The 20,575-nt window shown below is 52.5% G+C and overlaps 1 protein-coding gene across 1 annotated transcript in view; it reads right to left on the bottom strand.

Moving 5' to 3' along the window:
- RTN4RL1 (reticulon 4 receptor like 1) overlaps positions 1-20,575 on the bottom strand; it is a 73,136-nt gene that overhangs the window by 7,879 nt on the left and 44,682 nt on the right. The gene's annotated exons all lie outside the window — the stretch shown is intronic.

Raw genomic sequence — 20,575 nt, 5'->3', positions numbered from 1 at the left:
GCAGAGCAGGGCTTCCCTCCGCGGGCCCCCGCTGCAGATGCCTGTAATCCACCTGCCTCCCCATCTCTCCGTCCATCCCACGCAATCTGTCCGAAGGTGAGCCGCCGTTCCCCGGCCCCCCAGGCCTCCTCCACACGCATCTTCTCCGTCTCAGGTGAAGGCGGCTCCTTCATTCTGGCAGCTGGGGTGAGAACCTCAGAGTCACGCCGACTCCTCTCTCTCACCTCATACCCAGTCTGCCGGGAGCCCTGTGGGCTCAGCTTCAGGACATACCCAGAACCCACCCTTGTCTCCCGGCCACCACCCCAGCCTGGGCCGCCATCATCTCTTGCCTGGCCCATCGCCATAGTCTCCTGCGTGGTCCCCGGGCTCCCACCCTTGCCCCTACATCTCCACTGACACAGCAGCAGAAGTCTGAGTCAGAGCACGTGGCGCCTCTGATCAAACCCCCTTGGCCCCATCGTGCTCAGTAAGACCTTCTAGTCGTCACTAGGGCCCTGGCCGCCGCCTCTCCTCCCTCCCCCAGCCTTTTCTTCTCCCTCTTTTCACGTGCTGGGCGCGTCCTGCCTCCAGCCTTTTGCTGCTCTCTCCTTCTGGAGCACTGCCCATGCTCCAGGATACCTGTGGGGCCCCTGCCCTCACCCCAACATTGGGGTCTCTCACAGAGTCACTTTCTCAGTCAGGCCTTCCTTAGCAGCCTGTCTTATTTATTTTTTACATTTTTTTAGAGAGAGACACCACAAGCTGGGGAGAGGGGGAGAAGGATAGAGGGAGAGAGAGAGAGAGGAAGAGAGAGAATCCCAAGCAGGTTCCATGCTCAGCCTGGAGCCCGATACGGGGCTTGATCCCACGACCCTGGGATCACCACCCAAGGTGAAATCAAGTCGATTGCTCAGCTGACTGAGCCACCCAGGCACATCCCCAGCAGCCTATTTTAAATGGTCTCCTTCAGTTTAATTTTCCTCCCTAATATTTATGCTCTTCTAATAAAGTACATCACTTATTTATTTCTCTTGTTCCTTTTCTGTCCCTTCCCACTGACGGTGATTTTGTCTGGTATGTTCCCTGCTGTGCCCTAGGGCCTAAAACGGTGCCTAGAACACAGTCATGTTTTTCTTTCTTTCTTTCTTTCTTTCTTTCTTTCTTTCTTTCTTTCTTTCATGTACGTTTGTTTATTTATTAATTTACTTATTTATTTTTGAGAGAGACAGAGAGTGAGCAGGGGAGGGGCAGAAAGGGAGAGGGGGAGACACAGAATCTGAAACAGGCTCCAGGGTCTGAGCTGTCAGCACAGAGCCCGACACAGGGCTTGAACCCACAGACCTTGAGATCATGACCCGAGCCAAAGTCGGATGCTTAGCCAACTGAACCACCCAGGAGCTTGCTATGTGTTTCTTTTAAGAAGAAAACCCTACGGGGCTCCTGGGTGGCTCAGTCGGTTGGGGGTCAGAGTTCGCTCAGGTCAGGATCTCACCATCTGTGAGTTCAAGCCCCGTGTAGGACTCTGTGCTGACAGCTCAGAGCCTGGAGCCTCCTTTGGATTCTGTATCTCCCTCTCTCTCTGCCTGTCCTTCTCTGTCTCTCTCAAAAATCAGTAAACATTAAAAAGAAGAAGAAGAAGAAGAAAACCCTAGGCCAAGGGCCTGGCTCATAGTAGGTGCTCAATAAACATAGTGGTTCTCATTAGTACTGAGGTCTCTAATAAGAGTAGATTGGGCCTTGGCTTTCTCTGGAGGGCCCCTGGGCCATCACAAGGGGACAGATGGTGAGGAGCACTCTGCAGGGGCACATACACATCAGGCCTGTCCAACACGTGGGGCAGGTGATCAATGTGGCTTTGCCCAGGACTCCGGATTTTCAGTGCTAAAACCGTAAAGTCCCAAACAAACCAGCACAAGTCAGTCACCCTACCTAGGGCCAAATTGCACCCCCCCCCCCCAAACACACACAAAAAATCTCTGGGCACAGGCAGGGGAGGGGACAAGCAGGCAGGCATGAAGCAGGAATGTTCTCTAGGCACCCACACCCACACCTCAGGTCTAGTGCCTGCAGCCCCGGAGGCAGGCCTGGGCCTAGACAGAGCATGCGTATATGTGTGCACATGGGTCTGGGCATGCCTATGCACATGTGTGCTTCTGTGCGTTTACCTGTGTGTGTACACGGCCAGGTGTGCACGTGTTCACAGCATCTGCGTAGGCACATGTGTGTATGCAAGCACATATTTGTCTCTGGATGCCACCAACGGGCTGGCAGCCTGGGTCCTTTCATCCTGCAGCATCCCTGAGCTCCGGCCCAGAGAGAGGGCCCGGGTCTGTGATATCCGCGTCTTATCTCGGCACTCACTCTTGCTTTGCTTTTAGCTCCTGCTCTCTTCCTGATGTGCTGCATTACATCCTTACTCCGGGATCACTCCTGGCTGGGAAGCGGGCGGCCCCTTACTGGAACAGTCCTTGGCTTCCATCTGCCGTGGCTAGCCCCCTGCACAGGCCTGGCCGGGATGCCACGCTAACTGGGCTGCCGTGCTCTCAGGAGGCCTCACTGGAGCAACCAGGCTCCCCATCTTTGCTTTGCTGTGTTTGCCACCTTCTCGATGTGGGGTGCCTCCCTGGGGGGGGTACCCTGGTACTGTCTGGCCTCTGGAGCAGCCCCACCGAGAGACATTTCAGCTGGGCCACCTCGGACAGATCACTAAGCTTCCAAAGCCTCAGTTTCTTAGTCCGGGAACTGGGAGGCAGAGCACCTGCTTTATTGGGTGTTGGAAACACTCGGGTAGGCTGTGCCCCTGAACTGTAGCCCAGGGGGAGCTGTAGAGGAGGCATTCATGAGGGGGAGGACTGTGTGCTCTCCCCAACCCCCAGCGGACTCTGGCCTTCACCACACCCACCCTGGTGCTCTTGGGCCCCAGAAGCCTGGCAGAGGGACCTGCGAGATGGGACACTGAGTCGAGGCTCAGACCCAGGTTCAAGTTCCCTGCCAGGCCTTGGCTGTCCCCAGGACACAGCGGGTGGGGATGGGATCTTGACCCCTCTACTTTGGCCTTTCTCCCAGTCCATCCCTCCCCAGCTGGAGCTGCCAGCTCTGTGCAGAATGCCCAGGATATGTAGGTTCTGCCTTTACCTCGGGAAGTCCCTCTGGGGCTCATAAAATGTGTCCTGTTACTCAGATTTGCTCCTCAGTTTGGGAGCCCCAGAATCTGGGCAGTGGCAGCTCAAGGCTGAAGGCCAAGGGCCTCTGAGAGCCAGCTTTTCCCAGGAGGTTTTGAGGAGGGTCTGCATCCTGCCTCCTCCCTCCAAACCCTGGAGGCTACCGTCCTTCCCTCCCAAACCACAGCAAACTGTGGACCCACCTGCACCAGACAGGCTCACCGAAACTGGAGTGGTATCTTAGGTGTATTTGGTGGGGCAGGTGAACTTCTGTGGGGATGGGACTGTCCTCAGGGGCAAGTGTCTATTGCCTGCCTGGGGGACATTGAAGGGAGGTGAGGGAGAGAGAGTAGGGGTGGGGATCTACCAAATCCTGAAGGCCCTGGCACTGGGTGACACAAAACAGGAGATGGGACCCAGCCTTTGCAAAGCAGGTGCCGAAGTCTCTTCCAGGAGCCCTCGTTCCTAGTTCCCGGAACAGCCACCCTTTCCTCGCTGCCAGTGAAAGAAAGGCATTCAGAATGCACATCCGGGCTGTGGATCACCCTGTTCTGGATCTGCCCCCTGACTCTTTCATTCATTTGACAACAGCTCTGTGCTTGGTGCTGCAATAGTAGGATCCAGCCCTTTCCCTCATGGAACCTACACGTTCTAGCTGGGAGATGATTAAGCAAAAGGAAACAGACAAGCCCAAACGGACACAGGGTAGTTGACACTGTGGACACAATGAGGGAGTTAAGACGGAGACAAATGGGAGGGAAGGAGACTGACATTCGCTTGTGTGCTCATGAAGGGCCTCCCTGAGCAGGGACACCTGAGCTGAAACCTAAAGGAAAGGAAGGAGCCAAAGAACAGAGGGAACAGCAGGTGCAAAGGCCCTGGGACAGGACCAAACTTGGTATAGATGAGAGAAGAAGGGAAGGGCAGGAGATGCCGTTAGAAAGGCAACAGGCAGGCTTTGGAGGGCCTTGAAAGCTTCAGTTGAAGAGTTTGGATCTAATTCTGGGTGTGGCAAGCAGCCACTGAAGAGCCTGAAGTGGGAGCAATATGATAGAACTTGGGCGGGGGGGGGGGGGGGCTGCTGTTGGAGCATGGATTAGAGGGGAGCCAGAGGAGGGGCAGAGAAGCCTGCGGTTGTCATCTGTGAGAGATGGGGGGGGGCCTGAAGGGGGCGAGGCCATGGAGTCACAGAGCAGTGGACAGAAGGAGAAATGTCTAGGATGCAGAACTGGCCGGACACACGGGGGACCAGTGTGAGGGACAGTGAGTGGTTCCAGAGGATGAGGGTACAGTGAGACTGGAGGAGCCTGGGAAAGCAGGGGTAGGGGCCAACAGGAGCTCCATTGAGGATACACAAAGTCTGAGGAGACTTACAGAGATATTCAGCTGGTGGCAGCTGGCTGTCCAACTGGAGCCCAGAGGCGAGAAGTATACTTGGGACTCATGAGCCTAGAGATGGTATTCAAATCTGTGGGAATGGATGAGGTCACCTGTGAGAGTCAAGAGAGGAGATACAGGATGGCAGCCTCCGGGAACACGGTTCTAGAATGTAAAGAAGGCATGGCCCGTGGCGTCAAAGGAAAGCCAGGGCATGCGGTGTGACCGAAGCCGAGAGTGTTTCAAGAAGAAAGGTGGCCTCTGCTGAGAGGAAGGCTGTGAGGGTTTACGTGAGGACAGAGAGGTGCGGTCCTCTGGCAACATGGAGGTGATTGGTAATGCCAGAAAGTTCCTTTCTGGGAGAAAGTTCGGGACAGAGTGCATACTAGAGTGGGAGGAATCTATGGGGAGACTGCACTGTGTCAGTCAGGACAAGTTAGGACACAAGTGGCCCTTGGGGGGGGGTCTCAGTGGCTCACGACAGAGGCTGGTTTCTTGCTCAGGTGGGACAGCAGGGGCTCTGCTCAGGGATCTGGGCAGAGAACACATCGTCTGCCCAGAACCCTGCCTGTCTCGTGGCAGAGGGGACAGAGGACATGGCCAACTACTGCCTTTTGTTTCAAGCAGGACATAGCACTCCTACTCACATCAGTCACATGGCCCAGCCTGTCCTCAGATGGATAGGGAAGAATACTGGGGTGGGGTGGGGATGTCAGGGAGCACCCAGAGGCCACTCATTCAGAAACTTGGCTATGAAGGGGGCAGAGAAGCAGGGCAGCACCTGGAGGGGCGTGGAGTCCTGGGAAGCTGTTGTTGTTTAAAGTTTATTGATTTGGCGGGGGAGGGGGGAGCACGAGTGGGGGAGGGACAGAAAGGGGGAGGCGGAGAGAGAATCAGAAGCAGGCTCTGTGCTGACAGCAGAGAACCCGACGTGGGGCTCAAACTCACAAATGGTGCGATCATGACCTGAGCCAAAGTCTGACGCCCAGCTGACTGAACCACCCAGGTGCCCCTAAAACTTATTGTTTATTTTGAATGAGGGGGAGGGAGGGGCAGAGAGAGAGGGAGAGAGAATCCCAAGCAGACTCAAAGCTGTCAGCGCAGAGCCTGACGCAGGGCTCGAACCGACAAACCGTAAGATCATGACCTGAGCCAAAGTCGGATGCTCAACAGACTGAGCCACCCAGGTGCCCCAGGTGTTTGTTTTTTGAAGACAGAAGAAACTAGAGCCTGTTTGCATGCTTGTAGGCATGATTCAGGAGGAGAGAGAGGAACAAAAACGGAAGCAATAGGAGTGAGGGGGCCAAAGCAACAGACCCAGAGCAGCGCTGAAGGACTACCTCTCAGGCCGCAACAGGAGGGAATCCCATATGTTCAAATGACAAGATGATGGAGTTAGCCTCCCAGGTTTCTTTTCTCCCTGAAGTAAAAGGGAGTCATTAGCTGAGAGCGAAGGTAGGGAGGAGGGTGGGAATTTGAAGAGAAAGAAGTCAGAAGGAGGCAGGATTCCATTTGGTGGGAAACCAAGCTCCCCCAGTCACATGAGAGGTTTGTGGGGGACGAGGAGGTAGGTGTTTGCAAACACAGCTCTCCAGTGCCCGCTCCCTTGGCCTCAGCCCAAGTCCCCCTCACCTCCTGCTGGACTTGGGGGCGATTGGCTCCTCTGATGAAGTCTGCTCACGTCACTCCCTGGCTGACAGACCATGCATTAGTTCAGCAAACATTCACTCCACCCCTTCCTACGGGCCAGGCAGCATGCCAGGAGGGCACTGGGGACAAAAGACCCAGTTCCTGGTTCCCAGGAGCTGGCAGTCTTCCCCCAGGTGCCTTCAGGATAGTATGTTGTGGACATCTGTCACTCCTCTTGGCCACCCAACTGCTTAAGCCTCTTCCTGAATTTGGGAGATCTCCCAATTTATATAGATGAGTCCTTCCCTCCCTCTGGAAACTAGAAAGGTCAAGTCCTCACTTTCCCATCCTTCCTGGAAGATTGGGCAAGGCCAGTAACCCAGACTTTGAAGTGGGAGTTAGCGATGCAAATAAGCATGGACCTACAAGGACAGAGGCAGTGGCAATGACAGAGCCAGTGGGGCAGCGGCTATGATAGGAATATTGGAAATACAAGCTGGAGGTGTCTGTCTTTGTTTGGGGCATTGCTCCTGTCTGCGGAGTCCCCAACCCTCTGGGAGAGTCTGTGGGTTACTTTTAAATAGATGGGCTTTTTATTTAAATTAGTCAAGGCTGGATGTCTGTTGCTTGCAAATAAGAATCCTCACTGATGTGAGGTCCCTCCAGCTGAGCATGGCTTACAAGTCCATCCATGGTCTGGCTCTGCTCCTCTCATTCCCGCTCTGCCCCCTCATCTCAGCCCATAGGCTTTCTGCTCCCCTCTCCCTGCCTTCTTGGGGAAGCAGCTCCCCAAGTTCCCTTGGGAGACCATCCCTTCCCCACTGCAAGTGAATTCAGGATTCAGTCAAGTGGCCAGGCTCAGACAAATTAGACTGTCTTCTAGGAATTTCAACCTGAACTTGAAGCCAAGTGACTCAGCTTGAGCTGTTTCACCCAGGTGGGTCCATCCGGGGGATACTGCCTAGTAGTTTTTCCACCAAGACTTCCAGAGCCACCGTGGTTCTTGCCCTTCCCAGACCTGGGTTGTTCAGCTTCTTCTTTGGGTCCCATTTTCTTTCTGCAGTGGTCCACCTAACATCCCTCTTCTTGGCTATCGGGATCCAGATTTCATTCAGCTACCAGGTAGCCATGTACTCTAGAGGAGCTGGGTATGGAGGGAGGGAGTCTACTTTATTAGGCTACTCCATTGTCAGTGACTGGTTGAGATAGGAGCATGTGACTCCATTCTGACCAATGAGACACAAAGAAAGTCAAGTGAAGGATTTGGGGAGGAGGGGTGTGTACGTGTCTTTTTCCTCCTGAGAAGGGACACGAGGAAGGGGCGTTCTCTTTCCTGCCTCTGAGTGTGAGTGGGTGAAATGCCTGGTGCTGACACGCTATCTTTTGGCCATGAGGGGACTACCTAAAGACCAAACCAGTTTACCAAAGACTATGGAGCAAAAAGATGGAGAGAACCTGAATCGTAATGACTTTCTTAAGTCAATGAGTCAACCAATACTGGGATTTCCAACCATTTTCTTTAATTAAAATTTTTTTTGTTTAAGTCTATTTATTTATTTTGAGAGAGAGGAAGAGCATGAGCTGGGCGAGGGGCAGAGAGAGAGGAGAGAGAACATCCCAAGCTTAGGCTCCGCATTGTCAGTGCATAGCTGGACAGCTGTGGTGCTCAATCTCATGAAGTGTGAGATCTGACCTGAGCAGAAACCAAGAGTCAGACGCTCAACCCAGGAGCCCCTCCAAACTTCTGATAAGACATAATAAATCTTGTTTTAGTCATTTTTTAAATTTTAATGTTTATTTATTTTTGAGAGAGAGAGAGAAAGGACAGAGAAAGAGGGAGACAGAGGATCCAAAGCAGGCTCTGCGCTGACAGCAGCGTGCCCGGTGTGGGGCTCTAACTCACGAACCATGAGCCGAAGTCAGAAGCTCAACCCACAGAGCCATCCAGGTGCCCCTTGTTTTAGCCGTTTTGAGGTGGGTTTTCAATTACAGCCCCAAAACACCTTCCAATGGGTTCCTCTTTTGCTTAGTCAGATTTCTCTTGCTTGCAACCAAAGAAGTCTAACTTGTGTACCTGTCACGCACATGACTTGGCTCACATGGGACCTCTTCCAGGAAGCCTCGTTAGACCCTCCACCCTCCTCAGAGCTGCCTCCTTTCAAGGCACTCACCAGTGTCTTAAAGTCACCTGCCTCCAGCACTGGAGGTGTGGCACTGCTGGGGTGCCCAACGGATACATGGAACTCATCCATATGTGTCTGGAAAGTGAACGAATGCATGATTTAGCTGATGTAATTCTCACCAAAAGCCAAAGAAACCAGGTGCCTTCGTTAGCTGAAGCAGCTTTATTTTGGGTAGATGTAGATATACAATAAGTTTTAGCAGCCATAGGATCCCAGGCGCCTCATACCTAAGAGGATAAATGAGTTTACGGGGCATCTCAGGCCTTGCCTCACAGGCTTTTCCCTTTTGACCCCTCTGCAGAGTGCCTCCTGATCGGCCACTTAAGACACCCTGCAGGGAATGCTTCAAGTGTATTTGTGGTGTTCTGTGTCTTAATCTGAGCAGTAGACTCAGGGATGTTAGTTTTCTTATCCTCTATACCTTAAACATACTATATTTTGATGCATGCATTTAATATTTAATAAAAGAAATACATCATAGAGGAAAAAAAAAAAAAAAGACACCTTGCAGAGTCTAGCTAAGAATCTTAGGTGCCAGGCCTTGACTTGCCTCCTCCCTGCTGTCTTGAGTCCCGCACTTTCTCCAGGGGCCTACCTCCAGCTGGCCACTTACACATTTCAGCCTCTAACCCCAGGCCGGGGAGCTTTGACCCAGGTAGAGGAGGCACAGGCTTCCTGGTGTGGACCCCAGGAACTATTTTTCCCCATAAGTTTTTTTTTTTTTTTTTTTTTTTAACATTTATTCATTTTTGAGAGACAGAGCACAAGTGGGGGAGGGGCAGAGAGGGAGACATAGAATCTGAAGCAGGCTCCAGGCTCTGAGCTGTCAGCACAGAGCCCGACGCGGGGCTTGAACTCACAGACTGCGAGATCATGACCTGAGCCGAAGTTGGATGCTTAACCGACTGAGGCACCCAGGCATCCTAAGTTTTTGGGTTTTCTTTTTTATGGGTTTTTTTTGTTTTTGTTTTTTTTTGAGATAGACAGAGTGTGAGTGGGGGAGGGACAGAGAGAAAGGGGGACAGAGGACCCGAAGCAGGCTCTGTGCTGACAGCAGCAAGACCGATGTGGGTGGGGCTTGAACTCACGAACCCTGAGATCACTGCCTGAGCCAAAGTTGGATGCTCAACCGACTGAGCCACCCAGGTGCCCCATAAGGTTTTTTTGTTTTTTTTGTTTTTTAAATTTTTTTTAACATTTATTTATTTATGAGACAGAGAGAGACAGAGCATGAATGGGGGAGGGTCAGAGAGAGGGAGACACAGAATCTGAAACAGGGTCCAGGCTCTGAGCTGTCAGCACAGAACCCGATGCGGGGCTCGAACTCACGGACCGCGAGATCATGACCTGAGCCAAAGTCGGCCGCTTAACCGACTGAGCCACCCAGGCGCCCCGGTTCTTTTTTTTTTTTTAAGCCACTCTTCGTCATTTATTTTAATTTAAAAATAATACTTGCCAACTGTGGAAAATGTGGAAAGTGGGGAAGTAAAAAGGAAGAAAAATCATCACAACCCCATTAGCTTTGACAACCATCGAGAGTGCCTTGCTGTGCCTTCTTCCTGTACTTCCTTCATTTATGTAGGGATATATAAAATTTAAATAAAAATTTTATTTAAAGCAATAAAATTGGGATCATGCTATATATGAGCTCTGTTCTCTGCGTTTTCTGCTTAACTTAGATCATTCATCCATTCAGCAGCTCGCCAGGTGCCTTCCTCTGTGAGGCTCTACACTAAGGCAGCCACGGGGTGCTCAGCAGGCAGAGTGACCCCACCCTCCAGGAGAGTACAGTCTGAAACAGATACTCATCAAATGGCCACATACACATATTATCACACTCCAAAAGGAGAAGTACAGAGAGAGAGGTCTGAGGAGCTATGAGGAATGTGGGGGCCCCCCTTGTCAGTGGGAGGGGGAAGGCTAGAAGACTCTCAAGATTGAGAAGGACTCCACTGGGGGGCGGGGAGCAGGATTCCAGGCAGAGGGAACAGCATGTGCTGAAGGCCCGAGGCCAGAGAAAACACAGTTTAAGTAACAGAAGAACGGTGTGGTAACAGGCATGATTTGTAGGGGCTGCGGAGTATCCTTCTGTATGGACAGACCATAATTTATTTATCTGTGGAACATTTAGAGCATTTCTCATTTTTCATGGTTATAACTTATCATGGCAAAATTGGTAACATTAGTTGCCTCCTGGGAGGGCTATCATAAGCTCGGGGACTAGGGGCACCTGCAGGGCTCAGTTGCTTAGGCAGCCGACTCTTGATTTTGGCTCAGGTTATGGTCTCACAGTTCGTGGGTTCAAGTCCCACATTGGGCTCTGTGCTCACACACCCGAGCCTGCTTTGGATCCTCTGTCTCCCTCTCTCTGCCCCTCCCCAACTTGTGCGCATACACACACGTGCTCTCTCTCTCTCAAAAAAAAAGTTAAAAAAAAAAAAAAAAAGAAGAAGCTCAAGGACTAGGGAGAGGGGAACTTCACTGTATACCTGTCAGGAACGTTTGGTTTATTGCCATGTGAATGTATTTATTGATTCTTTTAAGAGTCAGTTAAAGTAAATAATGTTGGAGTGAACATCTTTGTGTATAAAGCTTTGTCTGAATTTTTCAGCCTTTCCCTAAATCATATTCATTGGGCCAAAGTCTCTTAAGTCACCTTCCGGACAGTTTTGCTCACAGAGCCTTAAGTCCTATACCCAGAAGACCACCAGCCTTGGGGACTTTCAGGGACCCCACACTTCCCCATTTGCCTTCCCAACTAGACTGAACTACTCAGAAGAGACAAGAGCTGTGTGGTTCATATGGAGAAGAGATCTCTGGGGTGGGGAAGCAAAGGTCAGAAATGTGTGTTGAATCCCTCCTGTGTTGGTCAGACCCACCCATAACTGGGGGCACAACATACATTCATTGAATCTTCCCCCAAGAACTTATTACGAAAGTATTAGTACCTGGGGCACCTGGGTGGCTCAGTTGGTTAAGCATCTGACTCTTGGTTTCGGCTCAGGTCACGATCTCGTGGTCTGTGAGTTCGAGACCCGCTTCAGGCTCTGAGCTGACAGTGAGAGCCTGCTTGGGATTCTCTGTCTTCCTCTCTCTCTCTGCCTCCCCTTCTCAAAAATAAACAAACATTTAAAAAAAAGTATTAATATCCCCATTTTACAGTCAAGAAAAATAAGGCTCGATAAAATGTGGGCATTCGCCCAAGATGGTGGAGCCGGGATTCAAACCAAGATCTCTCTTTTAAGGCCACTGCTCTCTCCCAGGCCCTCCACCAGCCTCTTTCCCTCCAGCACCCAACAGGCAGCCCCCCTACCTCCCATGAACTGTGTGCTTGCTCCCTTGCCAATAACTTCATTCCTGCCCCCGTCTTCATTATTTATTTTTTCTCCTGGTGCTTCACACTCATGAGGCTGGGAAAATGGACGAGGCAGATGGGGAAGGAAGTGGAAATTCTGTGTAATACCATCATCTGTATCACAAAACTTGTCTTAAGTGCCAGCCCCAGGGATTTGCTGGAGTTGGTGCAACAGAGGTGGGGCTGAAGGTCAGATTAAATTGGACTAGTAACCCCAGGGGGATACTTGAAAGAGGTTGCTAAAGAAAGCGTTTCCAGCAGGAATGCTAGTGGCTGAGGCAGCAGCGGGTAGCATGCTGGCCGGCCGGCTGGGTCAAGCCTGCTTAACGGGGCTGGGTGGTGACAGGCTTGGGTTCACATGTCCTCCCCCGGAAACCTGGAATCTTGCCTTTCCCCCCCCAATAATGAGTTGGTATAAAAATGGATCTTGAATAAAATCGTCTGCAGTTTTCAAATTTCAAACTGCATTAGTCAAAATATATCAAATTTCCGTGTACTGACTTACCACCTGCTCAAAATCTGATCCTTTTTCAGCTGGAATATATTGAAATATGAATCACCTCTCCTGAGAGGAAAAAGGGAAAAGCAGCCGAGGGAAGGCCCTTTTAAAATGTGCTGGTGGGTGAACTGCACTTGTGTGCTGCTTTGGGCTCCCCCAGCCTCCCCCAGCCTCCCCTTGGCAATGGTTGCTGGCTGGTCCAAGTCCCTCGGTTACTTCCCCGTGACACCTGGTTTCTTGCTCAAACCCCTATGCTCTGGGCAGTCTATGCCGCATGCTACACAGCATGATCGCCTCAAGTCCTCAGCCTTTAACAAGTGTCAACACGGGAGCACAGATGCACCACACAGGCCGATCAACGGTCATATTGCTGAATCCAATAGTGACCTTTCGTCACTCCTCATCCACTCACACTCTTGAGAGCACTGGACACAGCTGGCCCTCCCTTTTGGAAGCACTGTCTTCTCTTTACGTCAGAGACAGGGCTCTGCCCTTTCTTCTCCTACCTGGCTGGCGGCTCTTCTCGGTCTGCTCTGCTGGCCGTCCCTCCCCTGCCTGGTCTCTGCATATCCCGATTCCCCAGCACTCAGCACTTGGACCTTCCAAGGGTCCACATCTATCCCTAGCATCAATCGGGGTGCTCACCCAGGCCCAGGTGTTAAGTACAATCTCCAGGGGGACGAAGGCCAAGATACACGTCTCAGTCCGGAACCCCAGACCAGCCCAGGTGACATTACCACGTGGATATCTGACAGGCAGCTCCACCCGACGTGCCCTGAAGGTGTTTCCCACACAGGCTTCCCCATCTTAGTAACTGACAACCCCATCCTTCTGGTTGCTCAGGATGAACATGATTCCATGTTCCTCCTTTTCCTCTGTTCTCTTTTCCTTTAATCCATCAAGTCCCGTTTGTTCTAGTCTTGAAACATCTCCCAAATCTGTCCACATCACTAGACCCCCACTGCCGGCGCCCCATCCCAAGCCGCCATCCTCTCTCCCCTGGACCGCTACAGTGGTCTTGCTAGCTGGTCTCCCTGCTTTTATCTCAGCTCCATCACCACCCACAGCCCACATCACAGCCACGAGGATCTTTGAAAACAGTAAGAGCTATCATGTTACTTTCCTGCCTGAAGTCTCCCAGTGGCTTTCCACTGCACCAAACAAAATGCAAACTCCCTACCAACCCAGAGCATCCTCCTGACCGGCCCCCACCACTTCTCCAGCCCCACCCTGCACCATTCTCGCCATCACTGGCTGCACTAGCCTTCCTGTTCCTAGACCACGGCAAGCTCATTCTTTTGCTTTATTTTATGGTAAAGTACACATAACATAAAATGTACCATTTTAACCGTCTTAAAGCGTATGATTCTGAGGCATTTAGTACATTCACAGTGTTGTGCAAACATCACCACTATGTAGTTCTAGAACATTTTCATCATCCCAAAGAGAAATCCCATACCCATTAGCAGTCACTCCCCATTCTTCCTCCCCCCGGCCCCTGGCAACCATTAATCTGCTTTCTGTCTCTGTGGATTTACCTCTTCTGGATACTTCATACAAATGGAGTGATACAATATGTTTGTCTGGGAGTGTGAGCACTGACTGTTCCCTTCCAAACAAGGCCCCCAGGCCCTTGCAGGACCACCTCCTTCTTCTTCACATTCAGGCCTCAGCTCAAACATCACCTCTCAGTTTAATGCAGATGCCCCTATCAGCTCTGGTCCCTCTTTTTTTTTTTTTTCTCCTAGTCCCTCTTGATTACATAAGTACCCTGCTCTATTTCCCTCTTAGGGCATAACACTCACTGCGAGCGTCTTGTTTAATTATTTGTTTACATGTTTATCGTCTTCCCCCTTGCCTGCCTGTTCGCTGTGATGTCCCCAGCCTCCAGGACAGTGCCGGGCACCCAAGAGGCGCTTTCGGGGCAATTATCTGTGGATTGAATGAACCAGGGCACTACCGGTCCTGTGATGGAGTGTCTACAATGCTATGGAAACGTGGATGAGGAAGAAAGCAAGCAGTGCAGCCCTGAGTGGAGTCCCAGCGGGAAGGCAACCTCCAAGGGCATTGGGGGGTGGGGGGTGGCGGAAGGGGTAGGACATTCTGGTAGAAGGAACTGCACGGTCAAAGGCCTGGAGGCACGAGAGAACATGTCCAGTTTGGAGGCCTGTGCTATCTTCTCTAGTTTGCAATTTGTCCCCTGATTGCTTCCCAGCCTCCCGCAGAGAAGACATCATATACGGCTGGGTGTTGGTTTTGATACAAGATGTGAGGTCCTGGCAGGGAAGAAAGGGTGGAGTCTGTTTCATTTGTTTCTCCCACCCTGGTTTCAGCATGTGCGGGACACCCTCACAGACACAAAAGAAAACAGACTGGTTCCAGGTTTTCTGATTTTGGAGTCACCCTGCAACCACCTTTAAGAGAGACGGAAAGGGGCACCCGGCTGGCTCAGTTGTGAGAGCATGCGCCTCTTAATCTCAGGTTGTGAGTTCGAGGCCCACACTAAGGGTAAGAGATTAGTTAAAAATAAAATCTTTAAGGGGCGCGCGGGTGGCTCAGTCGGCTAAGCGTCCAACTTCAGCTCAGGTCATGATCTTGAGGTTTGTGAGTTCAAGTCCCGTGTCGGGCTCTGTGTTGGTCGGCAGCCTGGAGCCTGCTTTGGATTCTGTGTCTCCCTCTCTCTCAGCCCCTCCACTGCTCACATTCTGTCTCTCTCTCTCAAAATTAATAAGCATTAAAAAAAATAAAAAGAAAGAAATCTTTGGGGCACCTGGGTGGCTCAGTCGGTTAAGCGTCTGACCTCGGCTCAGGTCATGATCTCGCAGTTCGTGAGCTCCAGCCCCGCGTCGGGCTCTGTGCTGATCGCTCAGAGCCTGAGCCTGCTTCAGATTCTGTGTCTCCCTCTCTCTCTGCCCCTTCCTTGCTTGTCTCTTTGAAAAAAAATAAATATATTTTAAATAGATAAATAAAATATTTTTTAAAAAGAGAGAGAGATGGAAAGGTGGGAGAACTCGATGATGTATATTATACATTGTCAACTGTGTTTTGAGGACGGGGGGGCCTCTCAGGAGGGAGGCAGAGCTAGGGTGGACCTGTAGCACCCCCACGGGTGCCCTCCTCACTGCCCTAATCTTTCTGGACTAGGCCACTGTCCCCTCTGGGTACTGGGCTGTCTGAGAGCCCTGTGTCTTTTATTTCTCCTGATCGAATCAGGCCCAGCTGACCCAGGCCCTGTGGCTCTGGGAGTCCAGCTGAGCTCCCAGGAGGAGAGGCCCTTCCCCAAAGCTAGTAGGCTCAGGAGGGCAAATTCAATTGTGTGCAAGGCAGGAGCCATTAACCTGTCTGTGGACTTTGATGCTCCCACTCCCTCTCCCCTCTGTCAGCCGGCCTGTCCAGGCTGCCTCTGCCACATTCCAGCCTCCCGCCATCCCAAGGGCCCCCTGCTGCCCCTGGTCTGTTCCCAGTCTCCTCTGTCCCTCAGTGTCCCATAGCTCCCATCACCCCTGCCTCTAGGGTCAGAGTGGATTTTGAGCTGAGGAGGAAAGCCAGACTATGAGGAATTCAGCCCCTCCTCAAAGACAAGCCAGACTCTTTGCCTTCCCACCCCTCAAACTTCTGAGTATAATCTGCCCCTAGAAGTCCTCATGGGGGCACCTGGGTGGCTCAGTCAGTTAAGCGTCCAACTTCGGCTCAAGTCATGATCTTCTGGTTCGTGGGTTCAAGCCCCACGTCAGGCTCTGTGCTGACGGCTCACAGCCTGGTGCCTGCTTCGGATGCTGTGTCTCCCTCTCTCTCTCTGCCCCTCTCCCACTCACGCTCTGCGTCTCGTCCTGTCTCTCAAAAGTAAAAATATATGTTAAAAAATAAAAATAAAAATAAATAAATAAATAGAAGTCCTAATGGGAAAGAGGCCCTGGACGCAGGCTGGGGCCATCTGAGCGGAGAACTCTGAAGTCTCAAACACGTAGAGTGTGGTTTAGAGCCAGCTGTCCAATGCAGTGGCTGCTACCTACGTGTGGCTTCTGAGCACTTGAAATGTGGCTATCTCACAGGCTTAGTTCAAAAAAGGCTTGCTATATTGATTGCGTGTTGAAACGATACTACTTTAAATATATTGGGTTAAATAAAAATAAAAATATCTTAAATGAAGTTCACTTGTTGCTTTTTCCTTTTTTCATGTAGCTGGTAGAAGACTTACAGTACCCGTGGCTTGCATTTCTGTCAGCACTGCTCTTGAGTGATGGGCACGGGCTCCAGGTGGGCACATCTCCACGGACTCCTTGCCCTTTGGGGAGGGGGACAACAGGAAGAGGGCCCGAGCAGGGCCATCCAAACCGTGGACCTGCTTGGAGGAAACCAGTCCTGACACCCACTCAAAGGGCTCCCCTAAAGGAGCACAGCTGGAGGACCGCTGAAGGACGGCCCCCAGGAAGGGGCGTGGCCTGGGGCGGGCAGCAGGGGAAGGCCTTGGCTGTCCCTCGCTGTTCCTCTAGCACGGCACCTCTTCAGCACCTACCTGGTGCCAGGTGCTGCCCGGGCACTGCAGATGCAGCTGTGGGCAGCACAGACCCTTGGGGTGGCTCACGCTGTCGTGGGGCGGCAGACCCACAGGTGGCTCCCTGTGGCCCCTGGGGGGAGGGGCAGCGGCAGGGGTGCACCCAGGAATTGGAGAGCCCCAGGAGGTGGCTCTGAGCAGAGAGAGCAAACAGAACTCTCTGGGAAAGTTGGCATGGCAGATCCCCAAGCTGGAATGCCACAGACCTGAGAAGGGAAAGAGGAGAGGGAGAAAGAGAGAAGAGGAAGGGGAAATAAAGATAGAAGAAGGAGAGGAGAGAGGGAGAGATGCCCATGAGGGGTGTGGCTCTGGTGCGGAGAACCGCTTTGGTTCCAAGGTCTGAGTGGTGGTGACAGAATGCCCAGAACGGGGCCGAAGAAGCTGACTGGAGGCTTGCTTTTGCATGGGAACAGCGAGGGCGGTGGGGTGGTAGGAGGCTGCCAGGGGTAACACCATTCTCGATAAAACTGGGAGACGTGGGTGGCACCATGTGGGGATGAGTGGGGTGGGGTGCGGGGGCTTGATGAGAAGGAGGGGCTGTAATGGGACCCCTGGGGCAGGCCAGGCTGGGGAGGCTGGCCTCTTGGTTGCCTCCTTCTCCATGTGTCCCAGGAGCCCTCAGGGAGGAGGAAGGTGGGTTGGGAACACTTCAGAGTAGATCTGGCTGACCCTCCCAGATGTTCAGGGCAGAGCTGGCCTGGGGCCTCTCCTGGTGAAGACCTCTGGACCTTCTGTGCCCTTGCCCCAGGCCTCATGGACACATGCCACCGTGGAGGACTGTGGCTTCTGTCTTCCCCCGACCCCAGAAAGGGACAACTTGCTCTCTTTCCTGCTTCAAAGCCCACAGCGCCCTGTTAGGCTCTCCACCAAAGCCCCCGCTTCCTGCTCCAGAACAGGGCCAGCTCAGTTCATGCAGCCAGGATGAGGAACAAATCAGGAGCACCTCCAGAGCTAATGAATGATCTGAGCCTTTGGCTCAGGTCAGCAGTCCCCCACCAGCCTCCCTGGTCCTCTTGTGATGGCTCATTATTCCAGTATTCCCAGGAGACAGACGGAATTTTTCCCCAACACCGCCTAATTACATTCCAGCTCTACGTGATACAGTGACATGTGTCCAAGCCACACACACAATTCCCAATAAGACCGCGAGGAGAGTGTTCCTGCAGAGGTGCGAACAGCAATGTTTTAATCTTGAAGTGTGCGCTGAGAGCTGTTTCCTGGGAAGGCCCTGGGATGACACCCTCCTCTAGGTCAAGGGCAAGCCTCATTCCAGGGTGATGGCCAGAACTAGCCCTGAGGCCAGACAGGGACAGACGGGAGAGACTTCAAAGGGAGGGAAGCTGTGGGGTGGGGTATGTGTGTTTCCTGAGAGCCTGTAACAAGGAATGGGACAGGATTCTGATCAGGAATCTCAGGAGTATTCCAACTTAATGCAGGGCTCCCTTGGATTGATTCCTTCCCCATGCCAAGTGCAGTCTCTCAGCGTGTTCCCAGCCTGGCAGAGTCCCTGGGATGGGAGAGGACAGGCTGTCTTCTGGAGCCCGGTGTGGCTCTGAGTCTCAGGCACTGCCCACCCCCACCAACAGAGCCACGGGACACTATGGAAGCTCCTGGAGGACGGGGCACGCTCCCCGGCCCCTCCTCTCCCTCCAGCCTTTGTTCCATCACCCACGATGTGAGTCGGAGCCTCTGCAGGGCCCAGGCTCACAATCTTAACCAGACTCAGCTAAGGGTCCAGCTGCATCGGCCTCGTTCTATGTGGTCTTCACAGCTTTCTGTCCTGCCCCCCTCTGTGGCCATTGCAAACCTTCCCTTCTCTCCTTGAATCCCTACCCTTGACCTCCCTGCCTGACCCCTCACCTTCACAGAACCCTCAGACATCCAGCCTCAGGCCTGAAGTCCTCAGGCCTCCTGCCTGAGGCTGGCTCTGGCCCTGCCCTCTTACCATCCCCATCCCAAGGTTTCAATTCAAATACCTACCGGGGCCAAGCAGGAAACAGAAAAGGGTAGAGATAGACCCTACCTCTACAGAAAGGGTACAGGCTCAGGTGGCAATCTGGAAGCCAGGCTTATCTCGAGGGCCCCAGGCTCTGGCCAAGCGTTGCCCTGAAAGAAGGGAGGCCCTGGGTTATTAGGTCTTTTGATTTTGCCAGAGGCTGGAAATCAGGCTTTTTTTTTTTTTTTTTTTCCTTTTTTTAAAAAAATACAATCGGCCAATCGGCTGGCAGCAAATACAACAAAACAAAGAACAAAACAAACACAACTCTTACAGCCTGATTGCCCCTGAGCCAGGCTTTCTGATAGCTGCCTCCCAGTCCCGGGCCCCACTCCCTGACTCTTCAGTCCCCAGCCATGCTGCTCCCTCTCTGCCTACAGACTCGCTCAGGTCTCTCCCACTTCCAGCCTAACCAGAATCTTCCTGCAGCTACCCAGCTACCACTTCCCTCCATCCCAGGCAAACCGCAGTGCAGTGGGCCCCCTTCCTCTCCTGTCTCTCTCTCTCAAGCCCCGGCACCTGGCATTTCACCCCTTCTCGCACACAAACTCCCAGCTTGTGCCCAAATCCAAGCTTCCAGTCCCCTGCTTGCCTCAACTGCTCCTGGGGCCAAAGCGCCCCTTCAAATCTTCTCCCGCCCCGATTTCCTTGACATAGCTCTCTCCTGGGTGCACTCCGACGTGGGCCACTCTGGCCATTCTTTCTCAGCCCCTGTCCTGGCCACCTCTTCCCCTTCTCATTGTATCCACAGTCCCCGGGGGCCACCATGACCCAGGCAACTTCATCCGTGCTTGGCTCTCTCTGGGCTCCAAATCTCAGTCTCCAATGCCTCCCTGAACATGCTCCCTGGATCTCCCAGACTCTTGCTCCTAGGTATTCACAAAATAGACATGACTCTCCAAGCTTCCTCTCCTCTATCCCGGGTCGCCTTCTTGGGGGCCACTACCTCCTCAGTTTGCAAAACACCTGGATTCTGCCTTCTCCTTCTCCCTTGGGTTCAGCTCGCCAGGTCTTACAGCTTCTGCCTTGGGAGCTCTCTCTGGATGGGGCAGCTACCTCTGGCTAATCTCCTGCCTTACCCTTGCCCTGTGCTGTCTTCCTCCGTCTGAAGAGCTTTTCTTAAACTTGGCTCTGATTGCATCACTCCGAATGTCTGTGACCCTTCTTTCAGGAGGGTGTCTAACTCTTTGTCTACTGTCCCAGGTCCTAAGCCCACATTCCCCTCTGGTCAGGAGCCCAGCCATGTTGACCTGCTGTAGTCTCTTGAATACACTGCATTCTCTTCCGTTCATAGGCCTTGGGTCATGCTTGGGTCCCTCTGCCTGGGACGTCCCTCGTTCCTTCACCTGCCTGCTAATTCTCACTTGGCCAGGGGGGTTCTCCCCACTTTGGGCTTACCTAGATCACTGTGTTCACTCAACAGGGCCTCAACATTGTCAGTTTGCATGTAGGTATCTCTTGTTGTATAGAAGAGTGAATATACAAATGTCAGACCACATATATCAGCAGAACTCTGACTCCCAATCTACGATAACCAGCCCAAGACACCATCCCATTATCTGTAGTAACCAGCCCAGGAAGCCAGCCTACTCCTTGTTGGAAATCAGATCCGTAGGACATTGGACCACATCTCTAATAGGACCACGGTCACTCCTGTGGCAATCAATCCAAAATGTCCAGGACTCGATAAGCTTCCCTAATTTTTGTCCCCACTTCCAACTCAGGACCAACCAAGAAGAGAAAGCCAAACGTGGTCCCCTAACCAGTCAGTGAGAATGCCTCACTCCCCCTTCTCCCGGGTCCAGTTTTCCCCATCACGACACCCGTCCAATCAGGAC

This window comes from Puma concolor, chromosome E1, assembly GCF_028749965.1.
Source record: "Puma concolor isolate L17-30 chromosome E1, mPumCon1.1.hap2, whole genome shotgun sequence".
Taxonomy (NCBI): Eukaryota; Metazoa; Chordata; class Mammalia; order Carnivora; family Felidae; genus Puma; species Puma concolor.
The sequence above is the reverse complement of the archived record's forward strand: the minus strand, read 5'-3'. Positions and strand labels throughout refer to the sequence as shown.